This window comes from Microtus pennsylvanicus, chromosome 12 (assembly GCF_037038515.1).
Source record: "Microtus pennsylvanicus isolate mMicPen1 chromosome 12, mMicPen1.hap1, whole genome shotgun sequence".
Taxonomy (NCBI): Eukaryota; Metazoa; Chordata; class Mammalia; order Rodentia; family Cricetidae; genus Microtus; species Microtus pennsylvanicus.
Genome location: NC_134590.1, coordinates 28,426,602 through 28,442,573, shown reverse-complemented (window position 1 = coordinate 28,442,573; position 15,972 = coordinate 28,426,602). Strand labels below are relative to the sequence as shown.

General features: G+C 45.6%; 1 long non-coding RNA gene across 1 annotated transcript; it reads right to left on the bottom strand.

Annotated features, from left to right (window-relative positions):
- Positions 1-11,582: 11,582 nt before the first annotated feature.
- LOC142832777 (uncharacterized) lies at positions 11,583-14,328 on the bottom strand. The gene is made up of 5 exons (XR_012907273.1): positions 14,221-14,328; positions 13,965-14,040; positions 12,654-12,728; positions 12,448-12,573; positions 11,583-12,092 (listed from the first exon to the last, which is right to left on the bottom strand). It is a non-coding gene; the product is annotated as an uncharacterized LOC142832777 (long non-coding RNA).
- Positions 14,329-15,972: the final 1,644 nt, after the last annotated feature.

Below are 15,972 nucleotides of genomic sequence, written 5' to 3'. Positions count from 1 at the left end.
AAGTTGGGACAGGGATCACTCCAGAGTGAAGGGAGTGTGACGCTATTAGGGACCACACTGAAGATGGCTAGGCTTTGGGTGGGGATTGTTTCCTGGCCTAAAGGAGCAGTGATGGTGTACACCTTTAATCCCAGCACTCAGAGGGCAGAGGCAGGTGGCTCTCTGTGAGTTCAAGGCCAGCCTGGTCTACAGGGCAAATTCCAGGACAGCCAGGGCAGTTAGACACTGGGAATTCGGTCAGGTAGCCAATTGTATTGGGGCGGCTTGGCCCAATGGGCATGGTCTTCTTTGGGGATACATGACCAGATAAGAACCAGGGGCACGGAGCTGCATGCTCTCTTGAACGGTGAATGAGCTGGCAGCAAGCCATAGCTTGGAGCTTCCCCATGGCCTTTTGGGAACAAGGTTGCAACAGCAGTGGCGGAGAGATGGTACCCCAGCAGGAACAGCGGAGCAGCTGGAGATGCCAACAGAATTCCTCGTTCTGTCTTGTAAACATTGTGCACGAATTTTGATATTAATAAAAGGCAATACAATCCCGAGAATTCCCTCTTTAACACAGACTAACCCTGTCTCAAAAACAAACAAACAAACAAACCAAGAAAATCAGTTTCCTGGCCTAGGTTGTGGATAACTATATGCCATACATTAGTCTTTAACATTTTACAGATGCTTTGTGCACGCTTGCATGCAAAGTATAGTTCACGATCACATTTTTAAAGTAGGAATTTCTGAGAACTTTAAAATGAAGTAATCTTTGAAGTGGATCAAGTCCAAGACTCACGAAAGAACTGAGGACAAAAAACACTCTTCAGACCCCTGTAGATTACAGTGATTGGTGGCAAATTCTCCCATAAACACCCTAAGCTTCCTAACGCTAGAGAAACACATGGGAAACCAGAGTGCAGCCCTGGGTTTGCAGGAGAGCCTGGTACTGAATTTGCAGGACTGAGAGCTGCACCCTACAGCCGCGTGGATTTCATTTCTTTCGTCAGCTGCATATTGTAGGGTTGATGTGTCTTTCAAATGGTTACAGGGCTGATGAGGTGGCACAGGGGGTAGAAGGGTTTCTCTCCAAACCCGACAACCTGAGTCCAATCCTCAGGACTCCCATGGTGGGAGGAGAGAACCAAGTCTAGCAAGTGTCTTCTGACCTCCATACCTTGGCACAAGAGCACACACACAAATGATAAATACCATTTTAAAAGATCAATAAAAATGGTTATGTAATATACCATTTATATATAATGGTTAATTATGTGAATAGCATATATATAAATTGTGTGTGTGTGTGTGTGTGTGCGTGCGCTCAATAACTGGTAATATACTTATTATTGGTTGAGAGGTGAAAGATCAGTTTAGAAATTTTAACTTTCTATGTATATGACAGTTTGAATGAGGAATGTCCCCCACAGGCTCACGTATTTAAAGACTTGATCCCTAGATGACAGTGCTGGTTGGAGAGGTGATTCAGCCTTGCTGGAGGAGGGCTTTGAGAGCCTATAGCCTTGCTCTACTTCCGGTTCATTCTCTCTGCTTCCCATTGGAGTTGGAAATGTGATCACTCAGCTTCCTGCACCAGCCTCCTGTTGCTCTACCTCCCCAGCAAATCTCCCTCTGGAACCAAAAGTCAAAAAAAAAAAAAACCTTCTTCCTTCTATAAATTGCTTTGGCCGTGGTGTGTGGGCACAGCAACGGAAAAGCAAGCTCGACAAGGTGTTGAGCAGAACAGCGGCTGCACACGTCCATCCCACCTCTTTGATGTTGACAGTGGGTGTGGGGTGTGGTCTCGGGGATTAGGAGGCTAATTCACAGATGCTGGGAAAGTCATATTCAGATAATAGAATCTGGAAATCATCATGTCTTGAGTTTCCACCTGTCAAAGGCATTTAACCCTCTGCTTGCCTGCTGTCTCTTTTGTACTTATATATTCTGGAATTCAACTTTCTTCAAGTTTCTGCCCCAACTGAGGTTTTTCTTGGAGTCTTTTCTTGATGGAGGTCCTTGTGTTTCCTTTAGCTGGGTCCTGCACTCGTGTTGACATCAGCCATAGAACTGGGTGGGCCAACTGTTCCCTCACCCTTGCCATCACCACATCTTCCCTTCTTCCTTAAATTCCACCCTCATTTGGTTTCCAAGATGCCAGGATAGCAAACTAGTACCAGGTGAGAACAAGGGCTCAGTAGACAGGCAAGCTAAGAGAGTGACTATTGATCGGGTATTTAATATATACATTATTCTGGGGCTTAAGATATTGTCTAGCAGTTAAGAGCACTGGTTGTTCTTCTAGAGGACACAGGTTTGATTCCCAGCACCCACATGGCAGCTCACAACCATCTGTAACTCCAGTTTCAGAAGATATGACGCCCTCTTCTGACCTCTGCAGGTACAACACCCATACACATAAAATAAATTAGAAATGTTGACAGCCTCATGAGTGTATACAATGAAGTCTAGTCATGTTCATTCCCATTACTTTTTCTCATCTCCTCTCTCTCCTGCTAAAACCCTTGCTCTTCTCAACAAGTATGACCACCGAATTTAATTCCAATGGCTTGCGTGAGCAAGAGTGGGAGACTATTTAACAGAGTAAAGACTTATTGGTGGCGGTTCCACTGAAGAAAATGACACCCCTGCTCCATGGAGATAAGCTGTTCTTCCAAGCCTCTACTTTCCTTGTCTGTAAAATGAGCATTGCAGCAGCTTCGTAACAACCTTGCTGTTATGACATTCAACCCCTAGAGTGCAAGCAAGTCATGAGCGTTCAGTAGCATGCTCATTGTCTGCATCTTCTCCTGCTGTTTATCCAAGCTCTGCAACTACCTATTAGCTTCCTTGTCTGGCTTTCCCTTCACTGTTAATGCTTGTATTCTTTTGTTCCACTCCCCTGCCTCATCCTCCCACCGAGGGTGACCTCCGTGCCCAGTCCAGTGACCTACTCTGGCACCTACCATGCATAGCCCATGCTCTGATAGCACCCAAAGCCTTCTTGCCAACTCTGGCTCTAAATCCAACTCTTACACAGGTTTCTACCTATTCTCCTCGCCGCCTTCAGTGTTATACACTCTCCCGGCAGCACCCGCTGCTGTCCTTTGTAGCCCATCCTGTCCAAGATCATCTCCAGAACAGTTAAGTGGCTCAGTCTGGTGAGGACCACTCTCTCCTGCACCAGCCCTAGCTCCAGCCTTGGTCCAGATTCCCCATCACCTTGGTTTTCATCGTCTGCCTATCCCATTGTGTCAAGGAACCAAGCTCCTGTTTGCTGCCTCTCCCCTCACACCCTGACTTCCTCTCATAACTGCTCACCCTCTAGTGTTCCACTTAACTCAGCTTCTTCAAAAACTGAGCTAAAGGAGGCTGGAGGTGTGGCTTCACACAGAGAGCTTACAGCTTGTGTGAGGCCACGGGTTCAATCTCCAGCTTCAAAACAGAAAATGAAATGAACCAAAGACTACAAAGGTATTATCTGAATGCATAATAAAGGGAATATCAGAATAAATATTTAATTTTGAAATATTGAGAGTGTAAACATTAAGGTCAAGAAACAAACCAAGGGTGCCCAAAGATAATACTTAATGTCTGGTTTTTATACTTCAGCATAGTTAAACCCCAATCCCAGCTAGAAAATTATCGCTTGCCCCTTGGGCATCTACCTCATTTGGCTCACGCTTTTTTATTCATGCATTCATTTAGTATGTATGAAAATTCTGCCCCCTCTCTCTGTTTAGCAGACATCATATGCGTGCTTGTATTTCAAGGTTTTTATACCACTTCTAACACGGAGTCACATCTTGCAAACAAATAGAAAACAGCCTTGCTGTTGGCTTTCTATATTTCCCTCTAGAAATAAAGACAATTGAAATTTTGTTTGAAGTCATAGACTAACAGGTTTTTTGAAACAGCCAAGTAATCTTCCCCTTCGTGGTTCAGAGCTGAGATTTCAATTCCCCTTCATTTCCTTCTCCCTTAAAGCTAGACTCGAGGAGTGAACTTGATTCTACCTATAAAAAAGTAGGCACTGTATAGTTTCATATTCCGGAGCTGGTTTTTTTTTTAAGTAAGTGGAAAGTGTTTTTCTTTTACATGTGTGAATATTCATGTGTGTCTATTCATGTACATGCTGTGTGTGTTCATGTGTGTGTGCCTGTGTATCTGTTCATGTGTGTTCATATGTGTGTGTGTTCAGGTGTGTATCTGTTCATGTGTGTGGCTGTGTGAGTTCATGTGTGTGGCTGTGTGTGTTCATATGTGTGCTTGTGTATTGCTCATGTCTATGTGTGTGTGTGTTCATATGAGTGTGCACATGAGGAGGCCAGACATGGAGCATCTTCTCCTGTCATTGTTTTAAGTTTAATTAACATTTTCATCTTTGGCACGGGGACTCTCCCCGCACCTGGAGCTCACTGATGTAGACTAGCCGGGCAGCCAGGGGTTCTCCTGTCTCTACCTTACCGGTGCTGATTTACAGGTGTGTACAACCCATACGTGACCTTTTTAAAGTGGATGCTAGACAGTCGGACTTGCATCCTCATGCTTGGGCAGCAGTTGCTCTGGGAAGAACCAACAGTTAAAGGATGCTCTGTGCAGCAGATCTTTCTGGGGCTATTTGAGGGAAGCCTTGTCACTCAAGCAGGGGAGACCCTACCAGTGCTGAGACCGAGTCAGATTCTCTACTTTGCACAGCCCAGAATGCAGGATCACCATTTCATAAAGAGCCATGGAGTCTGGGAACCCGGGCGCAGCCTAACTAGATTCACAATGGCTGACGCAGGAAGCACAAGCGAGATGGAGCAGAAGACAGAAACTGAAGCTCCCCCAGACTTCCTGGGAAGGGACCATTCACTGAGACATCACCTGGGCCAGAAAACGCAGGCTTGTTTTTTATCCATTAGCACAAGCCTGCAATTTCTTCTCACTTATAGAGCTTCTATCTTAAATTCTCTTTAAATGTGTGATCGCTTAGGTTAGCGCCAGGCTAGAAATAGGAGCGACAGTTATCATCAGACCCAGATGATTAAAGCTAGGGACGTAGGGCACCGGGTCCTGGTGTGTTTCCAAATCCTGGACTGGATTCCTAGTAGTCTAAGTTGGAGTGTTATTTCTCTAAGCAACCCATTGCAGCTAAGTGACCCACTCGCTTGCTCGCCAAGCAGCTTAGTGAACAGGATTCAAAGTCAGGGAAGATGGTGGATGTGGGGGATGGTTGGGTCAACCTGGCACAATCTAGACTCATCCGGGAAGAGAATCTCAGTGAGGGACTGTCTAGATCAGGTCCGCCTAGGAGTATGTCAGGGAAGGTTGTCTTCATTGCATAGTCGATGTGGGAAGACCCAGTCTTCAGTGACAAGGTTCCCCGGGTTTGGGTCCCGAGTTGCATGGAAGTCTGCTATTGAAAGCAAGCTGAGCAAGAGGTGTGGTGCACTCTCTTTCTCTCTATGCTCTGACTGTGGATGTGACCACCTGCTTCCAATTCCTGCTTTGACTTCCCTGCAATGATGGACTATAGTCTAGAATTCTGAGCCAAACAAACACATTCTCCTCAAGTTTCTTAATGACCATATCTGTCCCCATCACCACAAACCTGACCTTCCTAGAACAGTGTTCTTAGGACAGAAGGACTTAATGGAAACCCAGGGTTTTACAAGGAAACAGTACCAGGGCCTGAAACAAAGTAAAGGTCACCATCTCCATGCAGAAAGCAGACCCAGTACTTGGGAGAAGAGTTCAGCTACCTGTGTTTGTGAAACCAGAGAAAGACTAGAAAGAAATATAAGCCATGTTCTCCCAAGTTCATTGCTCTCAGACTTCATCAATCAGACCAACCAGATGCAGAATTACCTGATGCTATTTCATTCAGGGACTGTGGGAAACACAGTGCTAGGATATGCAGTAAGTGATTTCATTGTGAGAAGACTCTGAATAGCCCAAATCACAGGCAGCGATTTAAAGAAAACGGACCATTGAGATTGCAGAGGATATGAGTTTGCACTATTGGAACAAATTAAAAACTGGAGGAGTGAATTCACCCCAGAGATGGTCTTGACCTGGGACAAGAGGAAGAAGGTTCGCAGTAGGAGAACCACCAGGAGTAACTAGAAAATGACAGGTGACAGACGCCTGGTGTTTTCAATTGCTCTCCCTCTCTCTCCTTCTGTGGTGTGTGTGTGTGTGTGTGTGTGTGTGTGTGTGTGTGTGTGTGTGTTGTATAATGATTATCTGTGTGCATGTCAGGGCCAGAGACTGACAGCAGTTGTCATCCTCATTCACTGTCCACCTTGTTTTCTAAGACAAAGTCTCTCGATGAACCTGGTGCTCAATGACCCAACTACACTTCCCGGCCAGCATACCCTAGGGGTGCGCCAGCTTGACACAAGTCAGGGCCCTTTGAAAGGAAGGAACCGCAGCTAAGAAGCTGCCCCCACTAGATTGGCCTGTGGTCAAGCCTGTGCTGCATTCTCTTAATTGATGGTGATGTGGGAGGGCCCAGCCCACCTTGGGCTGATGCTCCTGAGTACTACAAAAAGCCAGGGTGAGCAAGCCACGAGGAGCAAGTCAATAGGCAGCACTCTTTCCTGGTCCCTGCATCAATTCCTGCCTCCAGCTTTCTGCCTGGCTATGCTGGGTAATGGACTACGAGGAGGCAGAGGCAGGAGGATCTCTGTGAGTTCAAGGCCAGTCTGGTCTACAAGATTTAATTTCAAGACAGCCAGGGCTGTTACACAGAGAAACCCTGTCTCAAAAAACAAAAACAAAAAAAACAAACAAATGAAGAATGAGAAGCAAACATGTAAGGAAAGGGTCTATTTCTGGTAGCGAGAGAAAAGGGCCACAGGGAAAATGCAGGCAGGTCAGAAAGATGACAAGCGGTAGAGAAAAGCTGAAACCATGGAACCAGAGTCAGCAGGAGGCATGAAAGGGCAGATGTGAAACAGAAAATGTGCGGGAGCGACAGGCTTAGAACGGGTTTGAGATGAGGGTAGACGCGGTCTATAAGAGTTGACCGTGAGAAGGTCAACACATGGACATTTCTGGAATGAAGTGAAGACCAGAGGAGGCCCGGGGAGGAAGAAGACTCTGTTCTAGGCCACTGAGGTCACTCAGTGACTGTCCAGGTCCCATCATTCACTCTAGACTCTGAAGCCTTGCTGTATTGGGGAGTCTTTCTCTTCTGTGGACATCTGGGGGCTTTCTCTGCACTCCTGAAAGCTCAGAGACATCCGAGAGTCCTGTTTTCATCATTCCCAAATCTATATATATTCCAAATATAGTCCTCCTTTACTCGAAGTAACACAAGTGAGTCTCTTGCTTGTTAGAAATGGCGTGAACATGTACATCTTTATAATGTAGATTATGTGTGTATGTTACAGATGATGGAAAAAGAGTCGAACGATACATTTGGGAGGACGGAGAGGCACCATAGTGCGAGTCCGGGAGTAATCAAAGCACACAGACCTATTGGGTCTTCTTCGTGTTCATCTAGAGCACCACATCTGTTGCTTCCCTCAGACTACCTGAGTATTGGGACAGTACAGGCATGTGCCCCTTATGTGTCTACTATGGATCATTTTGGCTTTACTCGAAAATCGGTTCATCTTCTGTAATGAATGTTTTGTAACAGGCTGGAGAGATGACCCGGTGGTTAAAAGCGCCAGCTGCTCTTACTGAGGACCCACACGGCTTCCCAAGCCTAGTCTGCCAGCATCCTTAGAGCAACGGCTCTGTCAGGATGACAGCTCCCATTTGAATCAAGAATTAGACCCTTAGCCGGGTATGGAGGGAAGCCTCTTCAGTAACTGTTGTGGTCCCCACATAATCACACTTTGTAGCTGCTGTCCAAACTGCTATGACCCTCACTGTCCTAGTTCTGACCAGAACTAAAGGACTCCATGAACACCTCCACCAGACACTGTTGTTCCTCGTCTGACCAGCGGGAGGCAGCACTGACCCTCCCTGCCTGCTCAGTGACTGGTGTGATGTCCTGACTCCAGGCTTCTATTTCAACAGGAACAGGGTTGGTTAAAAAGATTTTTGTTTTCAGAAAACTCTATCACGTTTCAGCTGACAAAAAATCCCCCAGATTAATCTAGCTCTTTTTCCTCTTTCTAGGACTCAAATTGAAAAAAAAAAAAAAAGAATTCTAAAATCCTAAAGCCAGAAGGACGTTCTGTACACATACATAGCCAGCCCTGGCTTAAAGACAAATGGGCTCACAGAGCCAGAGTCTCAATTATATAAGTTTAATATTTGGTAGAAAACTGTAAAGTTATCGATAAAAGCTCTAAAAGCAACCGAAGAGAAAGAAGATAGAGGAGTGAGCTATTGGCCCTCAGTGCGAAAGATAGAACTAGACTTTGAGTTGGCAAACAATGCACTTTCAAAGGGCATGGTGTCATGTGTTTTAATTCCAGCACTCAGGAGACAGAGGCAGGCAGATATCTGTGAGTTCGAAGCCAGCCTGGTCTACATATCGAATTACAGGCCAGCCAGGGTTACACAGTGAGACCTTATCTCAATCACTCACTCACTCATCAATCAAGCATCAGTCAATCAATATAAATCACAAGTCTTAAACTGGAACCAGAAGAGGTTCTGTTTGCTACCCCTAGATGACGTCAAAGAACTTGGTGGCAGGGGAAAAGGAAGAAAGGCTAACGACATGTTTGCCTGTTGGCTGGCACAAAAACTTCTTGGAGAAAGCTGAGCATGTCCAAGAAGCATTGCTTCTGCCATCTTTACAAGAAAGCTGGGGATACCCGGAGGCAATACCTATACACCAGCTTTGTGATCAAGCTGGGTACACTCCCAAGCCGTCCTGCCATTTCAATCTTGAACCTGTTTGGCACCTCGAGCCAAGCATCCCTAAACTGTGTCAGCTCTCTTTCCTTCTTGACATGACCTTGAACTGATATGCTCAGGAATTTTCTCTTTCCAGAGCGCGGTCAAGAGCACACATGCCCCGAACATGCTTCCTTTCCTACATGGTCTTGTGTAAGCTTCCCAAACCAAACCCTTACAGGCCCTTTGTTCAAAGAGTGTGAGTGTGTTGCTTGCATTTCCTCTGCCCTCCTTACCTGCTGCATGAAATAAATCTTTCTCCACCCTTAGAAGAGAAACAAGAATCAACTACTCTCCAACGAGAAACATTTGCAAACTTAAGTAGCCCAGCACTGCACAATAGAAACACAGCAGGAGCCACAGCTGCGAGTCAGAGAGGGATTTTAAGGTGGATGATTAGGGAAATGTTTCATGTGAAAATAAAACAGGAGAAGCAGAGTCATCAAAGATGACTCAGTGGGTAAAAGTGCTTACCACCGAGACTGACCACCTGAGCTCAATCTCTGGGGCCTGGTGGAAGGAGAAAACTAAGGCCTGAAAATTGTTCTCTGACCTCCGCAAGCAAACCACGGCGGTACCCGAGTGTCCCCACACACATACGATAATTAACATGAAAAGGAAGAACAAAGAAAAGAAATGGGGAAAGTGAGGGGAGAACAGATTAAATGATGTACTTAATATACAAAATATGTATTATTATTTCACTAATCAACAATATTTTTCCACTGCAGGTGTTTGGTAGCTCTCTGCATTGGCTGCACATTGGAACTAGCACTGGTCACATTTCGTGTGCTCTGTGATTACATGCAACTGGGCCTACAAAATAGGGCAGTGTAGACTCAAACAACGGGTCTGCCCAGAACCCTCAGAATCTCCAGAACATACGCCACAGGCATCTCAGCTCCTGTGGGCACTCTGGAGAAATACTGCACACAGGTAAAACATAGTGAGCTGGCACGTTTTTATTTAAAGGCTGCTATTTCAAAATCATGTGCTTTAAACGTCATATCCTCTTCTCAGATCAACTCCCAATCATAATAATGGCCCCATCATAGTTCTTCAACATGACGTCCAGGGACACTGGCAAAAGCCATGTCTGTGGAGCGTGGTGGAAGAGGCTACCCTGTCCTATCACAGGGAGACCCAAGGCTTGATCCCGGGAGTGCTGCGGACGGTATTAGTAGGCTTACTGGGAACAATAAGTGCTTTTGCCCCAGTACTAGCAAGCAAGGCTTGATGGGAGAAGCAGGATGTAATCACAGTGTGTGAACTGAGGACGAAGCAGAGTTCATCGGGCAGATTGTTTTCTCTTGACAGCCACTGGCCAAAACACAAACACGGCTGGAGATTCTAAGTAGCCTTTAGATGTCCCAGAAAGAAAAGAAACAAACAAAAACCCATAGCAGTTTCCAGCACAAAGCTAAGGTCAAGCGGGGTGCCCTCACAAGGAGATTAAGAGGAACACCCATTTGTGTCCCCAAGCCTGTCCCCAACTCACCTCAGTGTTCCTCTTGTGTGGTGTTTTACACTGTTCTTGGTGGTCTTCGGGATCTGTAATGGGCACCATTGCCCAGTGAGGGTTTATTGATGTCCCTAACCTACCCTAACGGCTGTTTCTATCTTGGTGGTGACCCCTGAGAGAGGGGGTTTCTCACAAACAGAGAACAACTCTACCGACGTGACCTAGCTTTCTCTTACATGTTTTCACAGTCAAGACTCCCTTTCTGTGCAAGAATCTATGGTAATCATATTTACTGTCCTGAGCTTTTGTTCTAATAACAAGGGCTGGCATTCACTGACAACTTAGGGTAGGCCCAGCCTAGCCTGCCTACATACTTCATTTAACGCTCTGGAGGGAACGGTGATTCCAAACTCCATTGTCATAATGGCAGGAAGCATGGTGGCATGCAGGCAGGCATGGTACTGGAGAAGGAGCTGAGAGTTCTACTTCTAGATCCTCAGGTGGCAGGAAGAGAAAGCGACACTGGGCCTGACTTGAGCTTCTGAAAGGTCAAAGCCCACCCCGCTGTGACACACTTCTCCAACAAGGCCATACCTCCTAACGGTGCCTCTTCCTATGAACCAATGGAGGCCATTTTCATCAAACCAGCACACACACAAATCATAAATAAATACATTTTAAAATGCTTCCTGGTGGGATGGCAAGTGTTTGTGCACTTAGCCACCAGGCTCTGGAACGGACCGAGGGGAGGGACGGACAAACGTGGGGGCTGTTGGCGGCTGCTGGAGTGAAGTGAAAAGCACTCTGAGAAGGAAGGCAATTCAAGGCCTGACACGGACGCAGCCTTCTCCTTTCTTTCCATTCTCTTGAATTCTAGGGCAAAGCCCCTGAGTCCTAAACCCCCAGCTCCCCGGTCTTGCCAATGCCTTTGTTGGTTGTTGTTTGAAAACACTTCAGCTGCTCTCCTCACAAATTTCCTTGAGGTCCTATGCCACAGATATGATGTCACTCTGCCCTTTGTGTAATAGATTCTAAAGACACTGCTGCTTGTCCAGTACGCCAACTAAATTAATTTTATTCACAATCATCATGTAAAAGATCACCAGAAGTAGTGACTGCATTGTCTTATTCACTTCCATATCCTGAGCCCCCACCCCACATTTATCATATTATGTAATGATTGGTCATCTTAACTTGCTAGACAAATGTTCTGAATGTTCGCTTCTTCTTATTCCTATAGCATGAAGGCTGTCGGCATTTAGTGCATCCTGAGGCAGGAGACAGACTCTTCTATCGACATAAGGGATTCCAAGCAGAATAAAAGCAATTCTCTACCCGTGTGTACGTGGACCATTACCAAGAAGCAGCCATCACCCAGCGTGAATGACACCTGCCTGCTGTGCGGGGCAAGCCTGGACTCCGAAACAGCCTTCACCCCCTCTATCTTTAATCTACGACTCACAGCACGGCCACTGTTTCTTGGGATACAGCCCTCGCTGTCCAGTTAATCTTTAAATACCTATTTTGCTACATAGATTCTAAACATAGTGTTTTATACACGGTGGGCATTCGATGTGGGAAAGGTGTTTGAATAAAAGTTACAGTGTCCCAATACAGTTAGATAAGAGAAGTAAGCTAGGGGCTGGAGAGATGGCTCAGCAATTGAGAACACTTGCTGCAGAGGAACCAGGTTCAATTTCCAGCATCCACACAGCAGCTAACAGCCATCTCTAACTCCAGGTCCAGGGGATGTGATGCTGTCTTCTGACCTCTCCAGGCACCAGGCATGTTCGTACTGCATGTACATACAGACAGACAAAACATTCGTGCATATTAAAAATAAGACATTCTGTAAAGACAGAGAGGGAATCTCTGATATTCTCCATCACAGCAGGATGCTTGTAGTTCATCACTATTGGATTCTTGAATTTTCCACTGTTAGACAAATCATGATTGGACTACCCAGACTGTAGACTGTAAGCCAATCTAATATATCCCCTTCGTGTGTGTGTGTGTGTATGTGTAGTGTGTTTGTGCACGATTATACATTACATGTGTATATTATATATATATATTAATATATTCATTGTATCAGTTCCATTCCTCCAGAGAACTCTGACTTATCCACGTATTATTTACCAATACATTACAGTTTATTTCTCTATTGCCTTTGATGTGTTCTCTTTCTCTCCAACCCCAACTCTATGCTAAAATCTTGAGCTCCACAAGTCCAGGAGTCTGTTTTCTTCATCGATACAATGCCTGGCTCGTGAGTACTGGAGGTACAAGAGTGAGTAAGAGAGTATTGTTTATCCTGTGCAAATGCCCCCCCCCCCCAGTCCACATACTCACTCACACAGGTTCCGCTCTGCTCACTCTGGGTTAACGCCAGCCTTGGTGCGGTTACATGTGCTTCTCTTTAGGTCGTTCCCTACAAATCAATCAGCAGAGTGTGACTGCTCACACCTGTAAGCCCAGTCCTTGGGAGACTGAGGCAGGAGGAGTGCCATGAGTTTGAGCCTAATCTGGGCTGCATATTAGTTCTAGGCCATCCTGGGCTATAGAATGATCTGTCTTTAAAAAAGGGACCAGATGGTGGGCACACACCTTTAATCCCAGGACTAGGGAGGCACAGACAGGCAGATCTCTGCGAGTTTGAGGTCAGCCAAGTCTCCAAAATGAGTTCCAGGACAGCCAGGATTGTTACACAGAGAAACCCTGACTCAAACAAACAAAAAACAAAATATAAAGAAACAAACAAATAAAAGGGGTGTAGAGATGACTCTGTGGTTAAGAGCACTCATTGCTCTTGCAGAGGACATGGACTTTATTTCCAGCACCCACATGACAGCTTACAGTGGTCTGTAATTCCAGTTCCAGGGAACCCAATGCTGCCTCTGGCCTCCCGAGGTTCCTGTACACACATGCACTCAGGAACACACATACACACAAAATTAACTAAGTAAATATTTCAGAAGAAATAAGAATATAAAGTAAATGCCCCAGCCAGATTATGGCTTCTCTCAGAACACTCAAAGTGACCTTGCTATAAAGCTTAGAATCTCACTGGGCAGTGGTGGCTCAGGTCTTTAATCCCACAACTCTGGAGGCAGAAGCAGGAGGATCTCGGTGAGTTTGAGGCCAGTCTGGTCTACAGAGTGAGTTTTAGGACAGCCAGGACTATACAAAGAAACCCTGTCTCAACCCCCCTCTCCAAAAAAAACCCCCGAAACAAGGTGTAGATTCTCAAGACACCCAGGGTTCCAGTTTCATGCTTCTTTTTGTGTTTGTGAAAACACAGTTTTTCTTTCAAATGTAAATGCTCCTGGACCACAGCCATGCTCCCTTTATTCTGCCAGTCAATCCCTCTGAGGCTTAGAGAAGAAAACATGTTTGTTTTTGTCTCAGTCGGGTCAAACCAGGTCATAAGATACTACCTACTCCTGTCAATAAAGTTAAGATGACCGCCGCCCCCTTTCCAAACTATGAAAAAGACAAGCCTCATTATACTCTGAAAAAGCCACGTAAAAGCAAGCACATTCCACTGAAAGTTTAATAAAAAGCAGGACGGGCGTCACAGGAAGCATAGAGAGTGTCCACGCACACAGCCAACCAGAGAGTTTAAAAAGGCGTTTAATTAAAGTGCGGGGAATGGCTACCAACTTACATAGCATCTGCAAGCTCTCAGCAGAGGTCATCAGGCCTGTCTGCATGATGAAGGTTAGACATAAGGAACAATGTTCCTAGACAAAAAACAAAGTGAGAACAAAAAGCATTATACAGCAAGACCAGTCCTGCAACAGTCAGAAACAAAACGAAGACAAGGAGAAGGGGGCGGGGGTACTGAAACCAGCAATTAAGAGCTCTTCTTGGGAAGTAAAGGAGTGTTTTGGTGGGAGGGACACACACACACAGAAACAAACCTTTGTGGTTTGGATTCTTGCACTGAAGGAAGAAAACAGTAATTGGTCTTGCAACATGAGACAAGATTGCCAAACCCGAAACTCAGGAGCAGAACTGGCCAATAAAGCCGCTGCTGGGCACACAGATGGTTTCAAACCAAAATACAATTACACCAAAAGTGACGAAGTTCATTCCTCTGGTCACATTAGCTAAGTCCTCAGTGACCCAGGTCAGCAGAGGCGTAGGGCATTCTCACCGTGGCAGAAAGTCCTGGGAGATACCAGTGCTCTGAGCTAGATGGGAAAGCAAACCCTCGCTTCTGTCTGTATCTTATGTCGACCTCAGGTTCTCTCTTGCCAAAGAGAAACAGGAGAGATGCCAGCACTGGAGTCCACCGTAGCCATGGCAACTAGGTCGGCATTCTCGCTGCTGTTCTTTCTTAGCTAAATATCAGTTATATGTGATGGGTTTCACTATGGCATATTTGTATCTGTGTGTGATGCATTTTGATCAAATTCACTCCCCTTCACCCTCTCTTTCTCACTCCAGCTGAGCCCCTTCCTCCTCCTAACTGCTCCCCCAAATGCCAGCATGCCTGGTTTTGCTGCTTGTTTTGTTGTTGTTCATTTGTTTGTTTGTTTCTCGAACCAGTGAGTTATGTTGGAGTTGCTTACAGGAACATAGGCATGCCATTAGTGATATCCACTGGGGGAAAAAAAAGGTCCCTTGCTCCCCCAAAATCCATTAACTGTAAAAATCCTCAGGGAAGGGTGAAAACTCAAAAGCTCCATGTCACTCTGTGACAAGATGCGGCTAAGCACAACCCTGTAGAGATCTTGTGCCTCTGATCACAGGACTGTAAGCTCCAGTGTTAAAGCCATGTCATTCCCCAGAGCTGAGTCCTATTCCACTGCCAGCCTACCTACCCCACCTTCCGCCAACCCCTTTGTTTTTCTAGCTCTTCCTCCACTGCTTCCCTGACCCTTGTGCAGGTGACTCAGTACTTCTCCAGTGAGAAGTGTCCACACACGAATGAGTGTGATGATTGTGCAAAGCACTGAAGAGCATATTTACACTAAAGTGAAAAACGCGTGGTCTAGATCCTGTCTGTAGTCACTCAAATGCTTTGTCAAGGATTAACATAAAACCAGCCTGTTACAATGATGCTATCAATATTATAACAGAGACGGGGGCTGGAGAAATGAATCAGTGTGTAAGACCCTGTCAAGTACTGTGCTGAAGGAAGACCTGCGTTTGGTTCCCAGCATCCATGTCAGGCAGCTCTCAACTGTCTGTAGTCCCAGCTCCAAGAGATCTGACACCTCTGGTCTCCATGGAAACCTGCACTCACATGCACATACCCACACACAGACACACATGAACTTACACCATGAAATTACTTTTAAAAATAAATACATCAGAGATATATTTAGCACATGACAACAAAACAGGTTTTCCAAAACTAGCTAAGGCTGTTATCTGTAGTAGGAAGGCCACTTATTCGCTTTCTAGCCACCCAGACTCCCGAAATAATCAAACAGAAACTATATGAAGAAGGACACTTAAAAGAAATCCTACACTAGCTCATAATTGAGACTAATGATGGTTATTTATTTAGGGGTAGACCCACAAATCACAATCCTCTGCTAGAACGGAGAACAGCAACTAAATCCCACAGCTGGAAAAGAGGCCGGACACACACTTTACATCGTCATAAAAATAGCATAAGAGACCATGCCCAAGTGGGCAGGTAACTTAAAGGCTACTGGCTG